Source organism: Trichosurus vulpecula, chromosome 9 (assembly GCF_011100635.1).
Source record: "Trichosurus vulpecula isolate mTriVul1 chromosome 9, mTriVul1.pri, whole genome shotgun sequence".
Taxonomy (NCBI): domain Eukaryota; kingdom Metazoa; phylum Chordata; class Mammalia; order Diprotodontia; family Phalangeridae; genus Trichosurus; species Trichosurus vulpecula.
This window is the reverse complement of record NC_050581.1, coordinates 2619537-2639995: the sequence shown is the minus strand read 5'-3', so window position 1 is coordinate 2639995 and position 20459 is coordinate 2619537. Positions and strand designations below refer to the sequence as shown.

Genomic DNA, 20459 nt, shown 5'->3' with positions numbered 1-20459 from the left:
GAATATATAAATAAATTTTAAAAAGCAAAAGTTTTGAGCATGTGCTTTGTAGACCATCTATAGCATGAAGACAGAATTCATGATTTCAAAGAAAATCATAAATATTCCTGAATGATTCAGAATCCTAGGATATAAGGAATTCTCTAAGTAGAAGGCAGAGGAATTAAAGCATTTATCCAAGCTCCAAAGTAGCAGACGTACGGACCAGTGTCCCCAATTCAATATCCTGGCCAGAAGCTTCCAGGCCCAATAACTCTGCCTCACAAAAGTAGCCAGGAGGTTACAGAAAAACATGATGACAGTAAGCCAAATCATATTCGTGCTCCCGCTGCTCCCCCCCTGCCCCCCCCCAGCCAATGCTAGGGCCCTCCAGTAAGAAGATTAGTCACTGGCCTCAAGCCCTTGCTCAGCACTCTGCGGTCTGCATGTGGGTCAGTCCTGCTCTCATTAGCGCTTTGGCTTCGGCTTCTGCCGCTGCTGCTGCTTCTGCTTCTCCTTCTTCTGCCTCCACCACATCTCAGTCTCTAAGCGGTGTTCTCTCTTTTTATACAGTCATTAGACATCATCCAGTCCACTAGAATGTTGTCTGAGTGACCAGAACTTAGGCTGCTACTATTGGCTCTGGTCTTAGCACCTCCCCTTAGGACCCTGGGGGCTTCATGCCCACATCGGCTTAGCACCTAATAGATAGGGGTTTTGGGCCTACTTGGGAGCAAGGATGTGATCAGACCTCCCTTCTTTGGCCCCACCTGGAGCCCCACCTTAGGCCTATTCAAATGGCTGGGAAAGATCTTCTCGTTTACCCATTGCCTTAACACCATCACACCATAGTAAAAATAATGACCATGGGGAGCACAAGCAAAAGACTCGGACTTAAAGATTTAATGGCATCCTCAGCAAGTCAAAGAACGAATCACATAAATGACTAACGACTGGGAAAGACAATGATAAATGTCAAGACGACACACCAGTATTTCTGCGAAGCAGCTAAAGTAGTCCTTAGAGGAAAAATCGTATCATCTTACCCCCCAAATACATGAACAAAGTAGACAATGAACAGGATGCAAAATTGGAGGAATTTTAAAAGTGAAAAATAAACCAGAAATAAGCATGAAAGGGGAAATCTCGAAAATTAGAGAAAATAGGTAAATTGGAAAGACACTAAAAAATTGGTTTCTTGAGAAGACTAACAAAAAAAATGTTTTAGGCAACAGAAATTTAAAAATGATCAATATAAAATCACAGTAGATCAAAATAAAAAGGATTATCATAGAAAAATTGTTTAATTCTGCTTTGTGTTCCATTTTGCAACTTTTCTGTGCTTCCTCTTCTCACTTGGACAAGGCTCAGATCACAATTTTTTTTCTTTCACTAGTTTTTACTTTTTTTTTTCTCTTTTTAACATCTCTCCTCACCCCCACCCCATTTAAGACCTGCCCAGTAGAGCTGAAGTTTGTCTTACTTGTGACTATTCTTTCCCACTTAAGCTTGTCTTCCTTTCTCATCTATTCTCTACCTCCCATTCTCCTTGTAATATGTTTTTATACCAGACTATGGGCTCATTTTCTTCTGCCTAGTTCAGTTAAGAGAGTCCCATTCCCCACACCCCCTTCTCTATGTTTTGTATACTCTTATTCTGGTAAACCTCATTTGTGAGTAATTAGTAAATCCTGCACACCCACACCCACACTTTTTCCTAGTTTCTTCCCTAGTGTATTGCTTTTCCCTTTTCAATTTTTTCTTTTTAAAACAGAACAAAACTACCCCCAAACCCTAAGTTGTCTTTATTCGCAATGAAGGAGTGTGGATTTCTGTAGGGATGTTTCTCTTCTCCATTTAGATATAACCTCTTCCAATTGCTTAACACTAGAAAGCCCAATTTAAGAATATTCCAAAGGATCATCAGACTGTCTCACCACAGTGCAATTTTTTTATATCCATAAGGTAAAGAAAAGAGAGATAGTAGGCTGAAAATTTTTATTTCAAAGTAAAAATTTTTTGCATCAGTTGACACATCTGTTCTTCTGCGATTAAATGTATTTACCTTTCCAGCCCTTTATTGTCTCCATTGTTTGCATTTCACAGCTTTTACCTAGCTCTGGTCTTTTCATCTGAAATATCTAAAAATTCACTCCTTTTAAAGCTACACTGTTTTCCTCCTGTAGAATTATACTCGGTTTTTCAGAATATACTATTCTTGGTTATAAACCTTTTGGGGGGCAGGATGTGTGTGCGTGCATGTGTACGCATATGTGCATGTATGTGTATGTGTGTGTACACTCAATGTTGTATTCCAAGAGTTCTTCTGCTTTTTAGTAGTCGCAGCATCGTCTTATGTGATCTGACTACATGTCCTTGAGAAATGAACTTCTTTTTCCTTTTGCTCACAGTATTTTTGTCTTTAACTTAGAAGCTCTGGATCTATTCTATGGCACTTCCCAGTTGTTTTCAGTTTGACGTTTCTTTCATCTACTCTTCAGGTCCATGTGGCTAAGCCATTTTTTTTTTCCCTGAGACTGTTCTTAAATTTATTAGGGGAGTTACTCTCTTCTTCTGGGTAGGTTACCTTTGTTGAAGAAAAGTATTAATACTCTGTTTTTTAGGCACAAGTTTTCCACAAACAATTTTATTTAACATCAGTCTAGTATTCATACATGTGTAGCCTGGAGATGACTAAACAAGCATAGTCGGTCCCCTCCAATGCTCTTAACCTTGTTCTTCTACCCCAAGATTATCTGAGGTAACATTTATAAGAATCTTGAATAAAAGATAATAATAGGTTAAAATGCAGTTTGGGGTTTAACATTCCAGAACAATAATCACTACTTTATTCCTTTATTTTCCTTTCTTATCCTCCTGTTCTACTGAGTAATCAAAGGGACCTGTTTCCTCTGACTATTAATTTAATCTGTTCTGAATTGAGAAGAAGACTCTGCTTCTTGGTAAGCCATAGCTCAGATTGCTTCAGGGAATGAGGAAGGCCAGAATTTTACCAAGACAAGCTGTACTCTGTTTAAAGTTTGGTTTCCATTCTTACTCCATTTCCTTTAGAAAGACCTGTTCTTTTTCCTCCTTGTTTTGCTAGGCAGCTGCTGGCACAGTAAATAGAACACTGGGCCTGGAGTCAGGAAAACCAGAGTTCAAATCTGGCCTCAGACACTCACTAGCTGTGCGACACTTCTGGAGCAGGTCATTTAACTTCTTTTCCCCTCAGTTTCCACCCAGGGTTGTTGAAAGAGTCAAATAAGATAGTATTTGTAAAAGCACTTAGTACAGTGCCTGGCACGTAGTAGGTGCTGTATAAATGCTAATTTCCTTCCCTTTCTTTGTCCCAACCCACCTGAGGAGATGAATCTAGAAAGGGTTTTTAGGCCAGAGAAATATTTCCTAAAGTTTATAGGGAAACTGAAAAGTAGGTTTTTAATATGTTCTAACATGTGGTAGCCATGTAAAACTGATTTACTGTTACATAGGCTTATTTGATACACCCATAAGACACCATCATCAGTGAATACAATCAAACTGTTTAGACTGTTCAACAGTCTAAGTGTCAGCCCCTCTCAGAACAAACCATCACCCTGGTTCCTAAAAGTTTCAGTCAGCGTCTCCTATTGGATGCTTACAGAAAGGTCCTCTGCCCAGCCAGAGGCTCTCCATGTCTCTGTCTGAGATGGCAAGGTCTGTCGATCATCACTGCTGCTTGAGCAAACACAGATATTCAGATTTCCAAGCGTGGGGAGCAAAGTGTCTGTACTAGTCATGAACTAGGAGCTGACTGATACCTGTCATTCTGGTGGATTTTTGTGGTTCTGGCTAAAGACCAGACCCATGCATCTGGCATCATTTTAAAACTACCACTGAAGTGCTTATTGCAGAAAAACAGCTAACATAACAAGTACTTAGTTATAGAATAGAGACTTAAGAACAAAGTGGAGCTGCTCATCCTAAGTTAACTTATTAGCTTGTGTATTTCCATTGCATACGTTTCCATTCCTTGGGCTTCTTTTATGCCACAGGCTTTCTTCATTGTAGTCAGAGTTTTCTTCTGTTTACTTTTCTCTGGGGCATAGTTCTTGGGTTGAATTTTTATGCCAATGTCAGTCCCTTCCAGATCCTTTCTTCTCTAGTCTTATGTAGATAAGATGGCTGGAACCAGGCCTTACCCTGTGCTGTAGTCTCTGACTTCTGCTTCCTTGTCATGTTGTTGGTCCAAGGTAGGTAAAAGGTCCACGCCTCTGTCTTGTCTCTGACTTCTTGGGCAATCTCAACCAGGCCTTCTATCCCCTTGTGTGGCACTGACAGGCTCCCAGCATCATGTGGAAGACTATACTGGTCTAAAACTTCTTGGAAGGCCCCTTGATGTACCTGCCCAGACACTGTGTATTCTCTTACAGGGTGGGCAGACACCCTCAAACTGAGGCTCAAAGAAGAGTGCTGACTTAAGAATTTTGGGAGAACACAAGGCTTGAATACATTTTCTGGCCTTGTCTCCCTGCAGCACTGGCCTGCCAGCCTTCTAGTCTCTACCTTATCTCTGACAGGTCACATTGGAGATGCTGTAAGCTACTTGCTCTCTCTTTATCAGTGATTCGGTGAATGAATGAGTGAAGGAAGGATATGTTAAATGCTTACTCTTTGCAAAGCCCTGGAAATACAAATAAAAAAGTAAGAGAAACTCCTGCTCTCTAGGGGATCATCTAACGTGGGGAGATAAGATACAGGTTTGCAACTTGAAGTTTTCATTTGCAAGTCAGGTGGAAAAGTCCTGTGGTCCTTAGAGTGCAGTGATAAAGCAGATGTTAATGCTTTTTCTATACTATTAGCTGCACTGATAAAATCATATCAGTTTCTTATGTTAATAAATCATTCGACTGTGCCGAGGACTTTAGTGGCAAGAATGTTTTTTCTAGGTCTTTAGTAGCTGTGGCAGTACCTCCTGCAGGAACAATTGCTTGACTTCATCTCCACAAGAGATGTTTCCTAGGAAAAAGTCTGAGGACACTGGACTAGAAGCATTGCTAATTAATTCCCCAAGGCTCTTGATTGGACTGACTTTACATCCTAGTTCCATTGTAATACTGCTTAGAACTCTAGAAAGCTTTTGGCTATCTTGGTGCAGTTCTGGACTGAATGGGGAATCTTAATGGTAGTTCCCTATGATTTTATTGGCCACTTTTCCTCTAGTGCCCTTTTTTATTATTGCTGCAGTGTTTTGGGGGGACACCTGGGCTGAGTGGGACTTTTTATGTTTCCACTTTAACCAGACATATAGATGACTTTGTGATAGCTTTTCACTGTTAACTTCCTAGTAACCTTTCCTCCCCACTCCAATTAGTGTGCTTTCTTATAGCAAACAAGCGTAATTAAGCAACACAAACCAACAGGTTGGCCGTGACTGATAACATGTGTTTTACCACTAGTAATCTGGAGTCAGTATTGATCACTGCATTGATCAGAGTTCTGATGTCTTTCTTTTTAAAAATTAAATTAATTATTTTTCCCTAAATGATGGGTACCTCCTTAGTTTCCAGTTGTTTGCCACTGCACGATATTTTTGTACATACGATTCTTTGCCACCACAACACGTATTTTTGCCCAGTTTGGTAACTTTGGGGGCATGCTCATAGCTCTACAAGCAGTGCAGCAATGTCCCTGTTTTTCCATAACCGTGCCTATGCTTGCCATTTTCTGGTTTTTTTTGTCATCTTTGCCAATCTTGTCTTTGAGGTGGAACTTCATAATTGTTTGAGTTTTAATTTCTCTAATTGTTAGTGATGAGAAGCATTTTTATCTGGCTATTGATAGATTGAATTTCTTTTTTTGAAAACTTCTTGCTCAAATCCTTTGACTATCAGTTGGGGAATAGCTCTTATTTTTATAAATTTGAATCAGTTCCATACATAGCAGACAAACTCACTGCAAAGAATTCCTCACCCCTCCCTCCCCAGTTACCCGTTTCCTTTATAATTTTGACTGCACTGGTTTTGTTTATGGAAAAACTTTTAAATTTTATGTAATTAAAATCGTCCATTTTATCTTTTGTGATCTTCTGTATCTCTTATTGGTCCTAAACTATTTCCATAACCATAGACCTGAAAGATAATTTCATCCTTGTTCCTCTAGTTTGTTTACGATCTCACTCTTTGGAGCTTATCTTGGTATATATGGTCTGAGTTGTTGATCGATACCTAATTTTTGCTAGACTGCCAGTTTTTTAGCAGTTTTTGGTTAATAGTGAGTTCTTACCTCAGTAAGCTTGAGTTTTTGTGTAATCACACACTAGGCTTCTGTATGTTATATACCAAATCTGTTCACGGAATGACTTTTCTGTTTCTTAACTGGTATCAAATTGTTTTTATGATGAATGCTTTGCAATATAGTTTGAGAAATGATATTGTTAGGCCCCCTTCCTTCTCTCTTATTTTCATTATTTCTCTTGAGAGAATGCAACACCAAGAAAGATTATACATTATGACTGGGTTGAATTTATACTAGAAATTTAGGATTGGTTCAATACTAGGAAAACTATCAATACAACACACTACGTTAATAACAAGAACAACAAAATTATTTCATCATTTAGTTGCAGACAAAACTTTTGATGAGATACAACACCTATTTCTGTTAAAAAATACTAGGAAACAGGAATAAAGGAGTCTTTAATATCATAAGTGTATCTAAAACGTAATGCCAACGTTATCAATAACAGGAATAGACTTGATCTCATTACAACTGATCCAACTTCTACTCTCCATAACTCTGAAATTTCTCTACCTGATTATACCTCTTAGTCACATCTCACCCCTTCCAACTCTACTCTCTGTCTTCAATTTATAATACTCAGAAGCAATATTAATTCATTTTAAGCTTAGAGGGAAATATAATGGCTTCTGAAATCTATATTATAGTTTCTCCCTAGCAAGTTTATTTTAGACAGAAAGTTAAGAGTTCAGTCACAGTCTCTCTGAACCCCCTAGTTAGGAAAATTAATAATATTTAGGAAGGGGGCGGGATCTTTGCCTAACTTTACATTGATTACTTATCTCTAGAGTTTATCCTTCTCCTGCTGTTTAAGGCAGAATTTAGTTTACTAAAAACACTGGGATAACAAAATATCTGTGAATAGGCAGGGAACAAGAGGGGATGTTGGAGAAAAAGCTCATCTTTGCTTGGGACTTTCATTGGCCTGGATCTTCTCTTTGGAGATGCCTGTAGAGCTGATGAGCCTCTTTGATAGCTCCTTTTCCTGGCACAGCTCATTTCTGCCTTTGTCTCCTTGGGAGGGGGCAGCTAGGTGCCACAGGGGATAGAGCGCTGGGCCTGGAGTCAGGAAGACTCATTTTCCAGATCTGGCCTCAGACACTTACTATCTGTGTGACCCCGGGCGAGTCACTTAACCCTACTGGCTTCAGTTTCCTCGTCTGTAAAATGAGCTGGAGAAGGAAATAGCAAAGCACTCCAGTGTCTCTGCCAAGAAAAAACTGAACAACAACAAAAACGGTTCGTTAGGGATGGGCTGGAATGTCACAGTTTCTCCAGCTCTCTTCCCTGCAGCCTCCAGTCTTTCTACCTCTCTCTGCTTTCCCAGATCATCCTTCTTGCTTTGGCCTGTTCTCCTCCCTTTCCAGTCTTGACTCCATCATCACCCGCTTTCATTCTGCTTTATCCGTTATCCTTGAGGCTCCTGCCTTCTTGTCCTGTCGCCATTTATACTTTTCTAAACTGTAATCCCAGATATTCCCATCTACCTTCTCTGCTATTACCCATAGATTGCTGAACGCTAAAGAAATCACACAACCGTGCTTACCGAGTTCACTATATATAAATTTACACTTTTATCTCAGTCTTTCCCTGTTTGCATGCCAGTCCTTTTCCTCTTCTCCGATTAACTATCGTACTCCTCTCAGCATCTGTTCCAACCTTGTATTCCTCAAGCCAACCAATCTCCTCTCCATCTCATCAGAAAACCTCAGTTCATACTTGTTAGAGGCTGTCTGTCATGAGCTCATTTCTTCTCTCCAGCTCGATGCTTTGAGTCATCCTCTCACTGTCCTCTTGATGCAGACTCAGAGGAAGAGATCAGCCCCAAAGCTGGCCCTTTTAGTCATCCTATCTCCTCTATCCACTGTCTCTTTCTCTATTGCTTACAGACACACCTAGATCCACCCCATCCTTAAAAAACCTACAGTTGGTACTTCTGTCCCCTTTTATTCAATATTTGCCTTCCCATGCTCAGCTAAACTTTTGGAAAAAGCTACACTTCTTGCTTCCATTTTCTCACCTCCACTACATTCTTAGCCCCTTTCAGACTCATTTCCACAACCTCATCACTCACCTGTTTACTCCAAGGTTACTAGTAATCTTTTAATTGCCAAATCCGGTGGCCTTTTCTCAGGCCTCATCTCTGCTTCCGACTCTAGGGCCAGTGCTCTATCCACTGCACCATCTAGCTGCCTCTCTGCTTTCCTGACCTCTTGAAACCTCCATTTCACACTATTGCTTACCCTCTCCTGATTTCTACAGGTTCCCTGATGGCTTGTCTAAATGCTTCTTCTCAGACTTCAGGTAGTCCAAGGGAATGATGATAAAGACTTAAACTAGAGTTATGAATAGATGTTGGAATTGTTATAGAGGTAGAAACAACCAGGCTTGGCAACCGAACTGATTGGATATGGAAGTGAAAGAGAGTGAATTCATAGAATTTTAGAACTGAAAGTTATTTTAGTGCTCTAACGCTGTTATTCTGTAGATGAGGACCAAAGTGGGGAAAGAACTTTGCCAAGATCACATAACTGATAAGTGGAGAGGGAGGGCTTGAACCCAGATCATTTTAATCCTATTCTAGTGAGTTTGGTACAAGTTAGGTATAGATTATAGAGGGAATGTGGTTCTGTCTTGAGTCAGCTTTCATGCACAGAACACTTTTGTTATTTCTTGTACTGATTGAATGGAATTCATCTGTAACTTGGGAGTTTCTTTCTATATTTAGTCTGATAGTATTATTGGTTTCATACAGCATCTATGAGGTAGAGACTCATTCTGGCCTCACGGATATCCAAGTTGTTGCTGCTCCTTCCTCTGCTCAGTTCTTTCTGAAGGTATCGTCAGAACAAGACCTCTCATTCTGAGTTCACCTTCTGCTTTGGTACTTTTATCTTTGACATTCTTCTATTTTAAAGTCTCTAGAGAAAGAAGTGATTGCCGAATCATTTTTCCCCCCATGGATCATTTCTCTTCTCTTTTGGACAGTTTTGAGGGAAATTCTTTGATTTTTCTTCCTCTTCAGAAATTCAGCAAACACTAATTGAGCCAACATGCTTGAGCCGCTACGCTTGAGCTGTGTCCTGGGTGGTATAGCATTCTAGAGTCACGTAGTCCTGACTCTGTAGCTCTTATATTTTGGTAAATCATGTCCCTTCTGTGAACTTTAGCTTCCTCTAAATATTTTACAAATATATAAGCCAGTAATAAAGGCTAAATTATCTATTTTTCCTAGTTGTTACACCTGAATTCCCATAAATATGACTTAACAAGTATATCAAAAGATTATGTAGTAAAAGCACTAAAGAAACTGTTAAGGAAAACCAAGGCCTGGTCTCTTTTCTTAAAGAAATACAGTTTGAGGGCCTGGAAAAGTTCATTCTAGTCAGGAAGATATTATGTGGTTCATTAGTATTTTTTGCCCTCTTAATTTTACATTATGCACCTACATTTTCTTGGGCAGGCATGCTTCCTCCTCATCTATAGGGGGTCCACCTGTGTAGAAAAAAATGCCTAATTCTTTGTTGAGGCTTGTCCTTTTGGAGTTTGCTCTTTTTTTCTTGAGAAAAATGACTGGTAGTAAGGAACAGTGCCATCTGGTAGCTTCAGACGGGAAGTGCAGTAGTTTCTTTTTCTTTTTTTTTTTTTTTTAGATTTTTTTATTTTTAGTTTACAACACTCAGTTCCACAAGTTTTTGAGTTCCAAATTATCTTCCCTTCCCCTCTCTCCCCCAAGACGGTATGGAATCCATTATGTGTTCTACATATACCTTCGCATTAAACTTATTTACACAATAGTCAAGTTGTAAAGAAGAATTATGACCAATGGAGTGAATCATGAGAAAGAAGAAACAAAACCAAAAAAGAAAAGGAAAAAAGAGAGAGCAAACAGTTTGCCTCAATCTGCATTCAGATTCCATAATTCATTCTCTGAATATAGATAGCTCTTTCGATCATGAGTCCTTTGGAGCTGTCTTTGAACCTTGCATTGCTGAAAAGAGCCAAGTCTATCAAAGTTAGTCTTCACAGAAGCAATATGTCTGTGGTTGTGTACAATGTTCTCCTGATTATGCTCCCCTCACTCATCATCACATCATGTAGGTCTTTCCAGGTTATTATGAAGTCCGTATGTTCCCCATTTCTTATAGCATAATAGTGTTCCGTTACATTTATATACCACAACTTGTTTAGACATTCCCCAATTTATGGGCATCCCCTCGATTTCCAATTCTTGCTACCACAGAAATAGCTGCTATAAATATTTTTGTACATATGGATATGGGTCCCTTTCGCACTTGTGTGATCTCTTTGGGATATAGCCCTACAAGTGGTGTTACTGGGTCAAAGTGTATACACATTTTATAGCCCTTTGGGCATAGTTCCAAATTGCTCTCCAAAATGGCTGGATCAGTTCAAAACTTCACCAACAATATAACAGTGTTCCAATTTACCCACATCCTCTCCAGCATTTCTCATTTTCCTGTTCTGTCATGTTAGCCAATCTGACAGGAGAGATGTGGTATCTAAGGATTGTTTTGATTTGCATTTCTCTAATCAATAGTTATTTAGAGCATTTTTTCATATGCTTATAGATATCTTTAATTTCTTCCTCTGAAAACTGCCTGTTCATATCCTTTGACTATTTCTCAATGACTTGTATTCCTATAAATTTGGCTCAGTTCCCTGTATATTTTAGAGATGAGACCTTTATCAGAGATACTAGTTGTAAAGATTTTCTCCCAATTTTCTGCTTCCCTCCTAATCTTTTTCTGCATTGGCTTTTTATATACAAAAACTTTTCAATTTAACATAATCAAAATTATCCATTTTGCATTTTGTAGTGCTTTCTATTTCTTGTTGTGTCATAAATTCTTTCCTTTTCCATAAATCTGACAGGTAAACTATTCCTTGCTTTCCCAAATTGCTTATAGTATCAGCCTTTATTCCTAAATCATGAACCCATTTTGACTTTATTTTGGTATATGGTGTAAGATATTGGTCTCTGCCCAGTTTCTGCCCTACCATTTTCCAATTTTCCCAGCAGTTTCAGTGAAATAGTGAGTTCTTAGCCCAGAAGCTGGATTCTTTGGGTTTATCAAAGAGTAGATTGCTATAGTCATTGACTGTTGCATCTTTTGTACCTAACCTATTCCACGGATCCACACCTCTGTTTCTTAGCCAATACCAAGTAGTTTTGATGACTGCTGCTCTGTAGTACAGTTTAATATCTGGTATGGCTAGGCCACCTTCCCTAGCATTTCTATTTTTTAATTCCCTTGATATTCTGGACCTTTTGTTCTTCCAAATGAATTTTGTTATTATTTTATTCAGCTTGGTAAAATAATTTTTTGTAGTTTGATTAGTATGGCACTGAATAAGTAAATTAATTTAGGTAAAATTGTCATTTTTATTGTATTAGCTCAGCCTAACCATGAGCAACTGATGTTTTTCCATTTATTTTGATTTGACTGTATTTGTGTTTCATAATTATGTTCATATAGGCCCTGGGTTTGTCTTGGCAGGTAGACTTCCATACATTTTATAGTGTCTACAGCAACTTTAAATGGCATTTCTCTTTCTATCTCTTGCTGTTGGGTTTTGTTAGTAATATATAGGAATGCCAAGGATTTATGTGGGTTTATTTTATATCCTGTAACTTTACTTAAGTTTTTTATTATTTCAAGTAGTTTTTTACTTGAAATGTCTAGAATTCCCTAAATAAATCATCATATCATCTGCAAAGAGTGATAACTTAGGTTCCTGTTTGCCTGTTCTAATTCCTTCAATTTCTTTTTCTTTTATTGCTAAAGCTAACATTTCTAGTACCAAATTGAATAATAGGGGTGATAATGGACGTCCTTGTTTCACCCCTTGTCTTATTAGGAATGCATCTAGCTTATCCCCATTACATATAATGCTTGCCAATGGTTTTAGGTAGATGCTACTTATAATTTTAAGGAAAACTCCATTTATTCCTATGCTTTCTAGTGTTTTTAATCAGAATGGATGTTGTATTTTGTCAAAAGCTTTTTCTGAATCTATTCAGAAAATCATGGTTTCTGCCAGTTTTGTTGTTGATAAGATCAGTTATGCTGATAGTTTTCCTAATATTGAATGAGCCTTGCCTTCCTGGAATAAATCCTACCTGATCAAAGTGTATTATTCTCTTGATAAGTTGCTGCAATCTTTTTGCTAATATTTTATTTAAAATTTTTGCATCAATTTTCATTAGGGAAATTGGTCTATAATTTTCTTTCTCTGTTTTGACTCTTCCTGGTTTAAGTATTAGTACCATATTTGTGTCATAAAAAGAATTTGGTAGGACTCCTTCACCTATTTTTCCAAATAGTCTATAAAGTATGGGAATTAAATGTTCTTTAAATGTTTGATAGAATTCACATGTAAAACCATCTGGCCCTGGAGACTTTTTCCTAGGGAGTTAATTGATGGCTTGCTCAATTTCTTTTTCCTAGATGGGGTTAAGTATTTTACTTCCTCTTCTGTTAACCTGGGCAATTTATATTTTTGTAAATATTCCTCCATTTCCCTAAGGTTGTCCAATTTGTGGGCATACAGTTGGGCAAAATAATTCCTAATTATTGTTTTAATTTCCTCTTCATTGGAGGTGAATTCACCCTTTTCATTTTTGATACTGGTAATTTGGTTTTCTTCTTTTTTTAAAAAATCAAATTGAGCAAAGGTTTATTGATTTTATTGGTTTTTTCATAAAATCAGCTCTTAGTTTTGTTAATTAGTTCAATAGTTTTCTTTATTTCAATTTTATTAATCTCTCCTTTGGTTTTGAAGTATTTCTAATTTGGTATTTAATTGAGGATTTTCAATTTGTTCTTTTTCTAGATTTTTCAGTTGCAAGTCCAATTCATTGATCTCCTTTTTTCTCTATTTTATTCATGTAAGCATTCAGAGATATAGAACTTCCCCTAAGAATTGCTTTTTCTGCATCCCATAAGTTTTGGTATGTTGTCTCATTATTATCACTCTCTTGAATGAAGTTATTGTTTCTATGATTTGTTCTGTGACCCACTCATTCTTTAGGATTAGGTTATTTGGCTTCCCATCAATTTTTAGTTTATCTTTTATTACAAATTATTATTTGTAATAAAATTACAAATAATAGAAATAAAAATACTAATAACTAAAAATTACAAATAAATTTATTTGCATCATATTCTGAAAAGGATGCATTGACCACTTCTGCCTTTCTGCACTGGATTGTGAGGTTTTTATGTTGTAGTACATGGTCAGTTTTTGAGTGTGTGCCATGTACCACTGAGCAAAAGATATATTCCTTTTTATCCCCATTCAGTTTTCTCCAGAGGTCTATTATATCTACCTTTTCTAAAATTCTGTTCACCTCCTTAACTGCTTTCTTGTTTATTTCAAAGTTAGATTTGTCAAGTTCAGAGAGGGGAAGGTTGAGGTCCCCCACTAGTGTAGTCTTGCTATCTATTTTTTCCTGTAACTCCCTTAACTTCTCCTCTAAGAATTTGTATGCTATACCACTTGGTGCACGTATGTTAAGTAATGATATTGCTTCATTGTTTATGGTGCCTTTTAGCGGACATAGTGTCTTTCCTTATCTCTTTTAATTAGATCTACCTTTGCTTTTGCTTTGTCTGAGATTAGGATTGCTACTCCTGCTTTTTTTACTTTAGCTGAAGCATAATATATTCCACTCCAGCCTTTTACCTTTGCCCTGTGTGTATCCCCCTGTTTCAGATGTTTCTTGTAAACAACATATTGTAGGATTATGGTTTTTAATCCATTCTGCTCTCTGCCTCTGTTTTATGGGAGAGTTCATCTCATTCACATTCATAGCTATGATTACTATCTGTGTGTTGTTCTCCATCCTATTTCCCCGTTTATGCTATTATTTCTCCATTCTCCCTTCCACTCCTCAAAAGGGTTTTGCTTTTGACCACCATCTTCCTCAATTTTCCCTCCCTAACGACACCTCTCCCTTATCTTACCCTTTTGCCCTTGCTACTTCTACCCCGCCCCACCACCTTTTCTTTCCCCTTCCCCCTCTTACTGTCTGTAGGACAAATTTGATTTCTATACTTATTGGAGTATGTTATTCCCTCCTTGAACCAAATCTGATGAGAGTAAAGGTCAAACACTGCTTTTCTCCCTCCCTTTTTTCCCCTCTATGTTTTTGTGCCTCTTCTTATGGCGTAATTTACCCTTTTCTACCTCTTCTCCCAGAACAATCCCTTTGCACCCCTTAATTATGTTTTTTATTATCACATCAGTTACTTTATACACCCTCAGTCTGTGTATATCCCTTTGAATTGTCTTAATAACTGTACCATTCTCAAGATTGACGTACATAATAACATATGTAAATCAATGTAATCCTATATAAGGATGTAAACAATTTTCTCTTATTGAATAGCATTGGTTTTTTTCCCCCCGTTTATCTTTTTATGTCTCTCTTGAGTTTGTATTTGATGATCACATTTTCCATCGAGCTCTGGCCTTTTCATCAGGAAGGTCTGGAATTCCCTTATTTCATTGCATGTCCATCTCCTTGCCTGAAAAGTTACGCTCAGTTTTGCTGGGTAGTTGATTCTTGGTTGTAGTCTAAGCTCCTTTGCTTTTCGGAATATCATATTCCAATTCCTCCTTTCTCTTATTGTGGAAGTTGCAAGATCCTGTGTGATCCTGACTGTAGTTCCGTGATATTTGAATTATTTCCTTCTGGCTGCTTGCAGTATTTTCTCCTGGGCCTGATAATTCTGGAATTTGGCTACAATATTCCTTGGAGTTTTCATTTTGGGGATCTCTCTCAGGGGGTCATTGGTGGATTTTTTCCATGACTATTTTACTTTCTGGTTCTAGGACCTCAAGGCAGTTTTCCTTGGATGATTTCTTGGAAGATATTGTCCAGGCTCTTTTTTTCATCATGGCTTTCAGGTAGATCAGTAATTCTTAGATTATCTCTCCTGAATCTATTTTCCAGGTCAGTTGTATTTCCAATCAGATATTTCACGTTTTCTTCTATTTTTTCATTCTTCAGATTTCGTTTGACTGATTCTTGATGTCTCAGAGTCATTAGATTCTATTTGCCCAATTCTAATTTTTAACAAATTGTTTCCTTCATTCAGCTTCTGTACCTCCTTTTCCATTTGGTTAATTTTATTTTTCAATGAGACATTTTCTCCATTTATATCCTGAACCTCCTTAACCATTTTGCCAGTTTTACTTTTTAAAGATTTGTTCTCATCAGTGAATTTTTCTTTCCATTTTTTCCATTATCTCTCTAATTTGGATTTTAAAGTCCTCCTTGAGTTCTTGCAGGAATGCTTTTTGGGCTGGAGGCCAGTTCACATTCCCTTTTGAGGTTTCAGATGTGGGTATAGTATCAAAGCTGTCCTCTTCTGAATTAGTAATTTGATCTTCCCTGTCTCCATAATAGGAATCAATAGCCTTTGGTTTTTTGGTCTGTTTTTTCATGGTGTTTGTTTATTTGTTTGTTTGTTTGTTTTTTGCCCTGGCTTCTAAAGTGGATCTCTGCTTCTGGGGCTCAAGGGATCCATCCCAAGCTTCTTGTGTTGGAATCTGTGGGCCTGCTCACTGGCTTTGTGTGCTGTGGCCTCTGGTTTCATGAGGTGTGGGGGAGGGGGTCTGGCTGCTAGAGGTTTCCTCTTCCCCTAGGACTGTCCTGTAGCATGGGTGGTCTCAGCAGTTGTGTGCACTGGTGTCTGCCACTTCCCCTGGCTATGCAGAGACACATCTGGGGTCCTGGCGTTGATGTTGGTTAGCTCCACCCCCCTGGGCCTCAGTTACTCTCGTTGTTCCGCTGAGGCCTGCTGGGACACCTCTCTTCCTGCATTAGTCTCCTTCCGCCACCACAGGAACGGCCCTCTCCCCAACTTCTCGAGCCAAAAGGCTACTGAAGCTCCACTTCTGGCTCCTCTATTTCAGAGTTTCTCCTGAGGTAGTATTCTCTGGTTGTGGAAGAGAGGGATGAGAGCCTTTTTACCTAGTTATCATGGCTCCCAGAAGTTCCAGAAGGTGAGTTTCAAACCTTTAGACTGTGGGTTGGAGGCCTCAAGGGTAGCTGCTCCCGGGACTGCAGGCTCTGCACTGGTGTCTCCTGTAGCTCTGATAGACTCCTGTCCTAGGCTGAGAGGCCTGGGGTGTGATTGCCGCCATAGCTGGTGCTTCCACCTGGGCCTGCTCCTGCTCCCGTGTTTTGCGTGTCTAGCACTCTCCCAGACCGGCGCACTGGCTGCTGCTCCCATTTGGTGTGGCCTTGTGCTGTTGTTGTGCACCCGGCGCTCCTGCCCCGCCTCAGTCTTGTCCAATCTGCTCAGATTCACTTTTTTAGATGTGTCTGACAGAACTTGTGAGAGCGCTCCAGTAGTTCCCTCCTTTCACGGTGCCGTCTTGGCTCTGCCCCTGCAGTAGTTTTTCTAACGTGATGCAGCCACGTAGGATTGGATACATTTAAAGAAGAGCACAGTTTCAGAGGAAGGTTTTGAAGTTTGTATTGATTTCAAAGGATTTTTGTCTCTCTGCTCATAAATTATCAAATACTTGGCACCAATACTTGACTTAACTTGGTCTTCATTCAGTAGTACGCGAGCTGTTGGTCCAAATACTGAAGTTAAAAGTGATGCTCTCACAGTAAATATCTGCAGATCTGTTTCGTGTTGTGGCCAGAGACCGCTGTTAGGGCTATGTTTTCACTCCCATTGCTCCTTTTTCATACACCTATATTAACATTGACTTTTAGGACAAAATAATGGGGATTTGGTGTCCAGAGTAATACTCAGGTTGCTTTGTTAGAAATGTTATCTCTGACCGGGTTGCACCTCTTCTTTTCCCATGTAGTAATGGAATTTTGAGTACCAAAAATATGTGATTTTAGTGTATTCCTTAAATAGTTACACTTTCTTATTTCTTTTTCCTAATGGATTTAAAATCTAAAGAAGGACAAAATGACATTAGGCACTAAAGTCAGGAAGGAGACATGTATTTGATAATGTGATTTCTGGTTGTCACCATCCATCCAAATAAATTTTTGTCTTGAAAACTATTGTCATTTTTAACTTAAATATGACATAGTAGCACTTATAGTTGTGTTTTTACTTTTTAAAAAAAAATCCTAAAATCATATATATTAGAGCTAGAAGAAAATTAGAAATCACCTGGTTCATTTTGTAAGCGAGGAATCCAAGGCCCAGAGTCCTATAGCACGTTAATGTTAATAGCTGAAATTTGAACTCAGGTCTTTCAAATTCTGCTCCTTTTTTTATACTATATTATGTTTTTTTTTCCCTGCATAAATACCTTTGTGGGCCTTCTAGTATTCTGCTACAGGTTCTCAATTGAAAATTAAAATTTCAGATGGATTCCATGAATGTGGCTAGGGAATGTACTAGGGAAGCTCACTATTTAAAAAAACGTCATAAAGAAATCTTTCATAAAATAAAGGATACTTGAGGAACTTGAAATTACCAGTTTTATAAATTCGAACTCTTGTGTAATAATGTATTTGTGTAATAATATCCATTTACATATGTTGTTTTACATGGTGTAAATTAATTAGGTAGGTAGTGTGTCTAATTATCTCTATCTCACAAATAAAAAAACAGGCCAAAAAACTTTTTGAGGATTTGCTCACTGTCACAGCTCTTACGCAAGTCTTCTAACTCCCTATCTAGTGTTTTTTTTTTACCAAACCATTCAGTGTAAAAAAGAAAAACAAACTTAGGCATTATCAAAAGATTTGCATTTATGAAGCAATGAAGTATACCTTTGCCTGGAAAATAATTTTAAAGTACCTCACTATAGAGTATGGATTCATTCTGGAAATGAGATAATATACCCTTATGCACTTTATATATAATGAAGAACAGCCTCACTTCCATAACACAACCTGTAAGGTATCTTGTCCTCAATCCCAGGATTCCATTGAGATTTGATGATATATTCAGGTGCACATTCCTATGACGATTCTAAATTATTATACAGCAGTATCTTTTATTATTATAGAACACAACTGAAACATCCTCAAAAATGCTTTAACTTCAAGGAGCAAAGTTTAGATGCTGATAATAGGGTATCTAAACAGTAATCTACAGAAAATTGTAATATTTCTAATAACTTATCAACATTCCAGAAGCATATCTGCCCTTTAAACCATTTACAAATATTAAGTTACCATTTGGAAGGTGTAACTGCATCATATTTCAAACCATAAAAACTCAGAATACTATCTCCCATTCCGAGCTCCTCCACCCCCCACTCCTTGCAAAAAACTGCACCAACCATCCTGGCATATTTACCAAGGGATGCATTACCAGATTAGGGGTATAGCCAAAATGGTTTCTAGGCCTGCTGACAGGTTTTGTGGCTCTCCAGACCTCTTTGTTCCTTGGATAGTTCCTGAATAATAGTGTATATTAAGACTAGTACTAGGCAATACTCAGGCCTTTGAGAACAAACCTATCTATCTGTCCCCCTACTCTAAAGGGTTGTGTGAAGCAAAGATCAACAAACTTTTCAATCAAAAGACCTAACTATGGCAAGTTTTTGAGTAATTGGTCAACAGAGAGCCAATAAAAGAATTCTCATTTCCCTGGCGGAAAATGTAAAAGCTAAACTAACTGGAAACCGATAGGTAATAGCCATTTCTTTCTTCTTGTCATTTTTTTTTTTTTTTGCCATTACTAGGTAGAGTACAGTACCATATATGGTGATACAGACGTTTGAATAAATAGAGTATGCTAAATCCAGATGAGTGGAAGTGATGCTGCTAAAATAAACTATAGAGGTCACATTTTTTAAAAGACCCTTTGGAAGTATTCTGTTCGTCTTCTCTTAGTTCAGTGAAATTTCAAATCAGTCAGTGGACAGCTATCTAGTTTTCCTTTCCACTCCTCCTTTCCCAGTCTTATTGCATAGGAAGAAGGTTATTTTTTCTGGTCCTTGTTTCTTCTAATGCTTAATGAATAGATAGCAATAGAATCATGAAATCATAGTGTGTTAGAGCTGGAAGTGATCTCACAGGTAATTTAGTCTAACCCTCTTGTCCTATAGATTAGGAGACTTAGATCTACAAAGGAGAAGAAGCAACTGGTTTTATTTGGCCCCAGAAGACAGAACTAGGAGCAAGAGGTAGAAGTTGTAGGAAAGAACTTTGGTTCAATCTAAGGAAAATTTTTTTGACAATTAGGGCTCTCCAAAAGGGGAATGGATTGCCTCTAAGGTAATAGGTTTTTTCCTTACTAGAGATCTTCAGTTGAAGGTTAGATGACCAGTTGTTAGATCCTTGGTCAAATGTAGGTTGGATTAGTTGTCTTCTGAGGTTTTTTTCAACTCTGGAATTCTGGGATTTGCTTAAGTTAGTGTATTAGGAGGGCAGAGTTTATAATCTCAAAGAGGATCATATACATGTCTGAAAGGTTCAGAACCGCCGGATATAAGAAACTCTCAAAGTAGAAGGCAGAAGAATCAAAACATATATTTAGGCTCCACAGTAACCAACCCATGAACCAGCAACCCCATTTTGATATATTGATCAAAAGCTTCCAGGCCCAGTAAGTACGCCTTGAAAGAGTAACCAGGAGGCTACAGAGAAGCATGATTGTGTAAAGCAAAATCATACTTCCCCCTCTATGGTAAAAAGATTACCCACTGGCCTGAAGTCCTTGTTCAGCTTCCTCCCGTAGGTCAGCTCTGCCACTGGCAGCTCCTGCTTCAGCTGTGGCTGTAGCAGCCTCTGGCTCCAACGGAAGCCGTTTTTAACCATCCAGCTTCTGCGGGGGTGTAAGGTACGCCAGGGAAAGCACAGGTTCTTTCAATCTGCTTAAGCAAGGTGAAGGAGTTGACCGGGAAAGCACAGGTTCTTTCCATCAGCTTAAGCAAGGGAAGCAAGGTGAAGGGGCCGACAAGCTTACTCCAGTCCAACATACAAACAGCATTCAGTTCAGGGGAAAAAGCCAGACTAGTCAAGGCCACTTGTTGACTAAGTGCTAAGGAGCCCATTTTTGGTTGCCAACACAGTTAGTGAAAATGCTGGGACTAGAATTCAGCCTTCCTGGCTGCCTGCCTGGTATTCTGCACTAAACCACAATAGAATCACTTTTCCCATATCATCATGTCACTCTGGTGCTTTTTAAAAAATTTTATTGCCATGGATGTTTTGAATTACTGTGCCTATTTAT

At 38.4% G+C, this 20459-nt stretch overlaps 1 protein-coding gene across 1 annotated transcript in view; it reads left to right on the top strand.

Annotated features, from left to right (window-relative positions):
• The window catches only part of TRAP1 (TNF receptor associated protein 1), a 97511-nt gene that overhangs the window by 44202 nt on the left and 32850 nt on the right, over positions 1 to 20459 (top strand). The gene's annotated exons all lie outside the window — the stretch shown is intronic.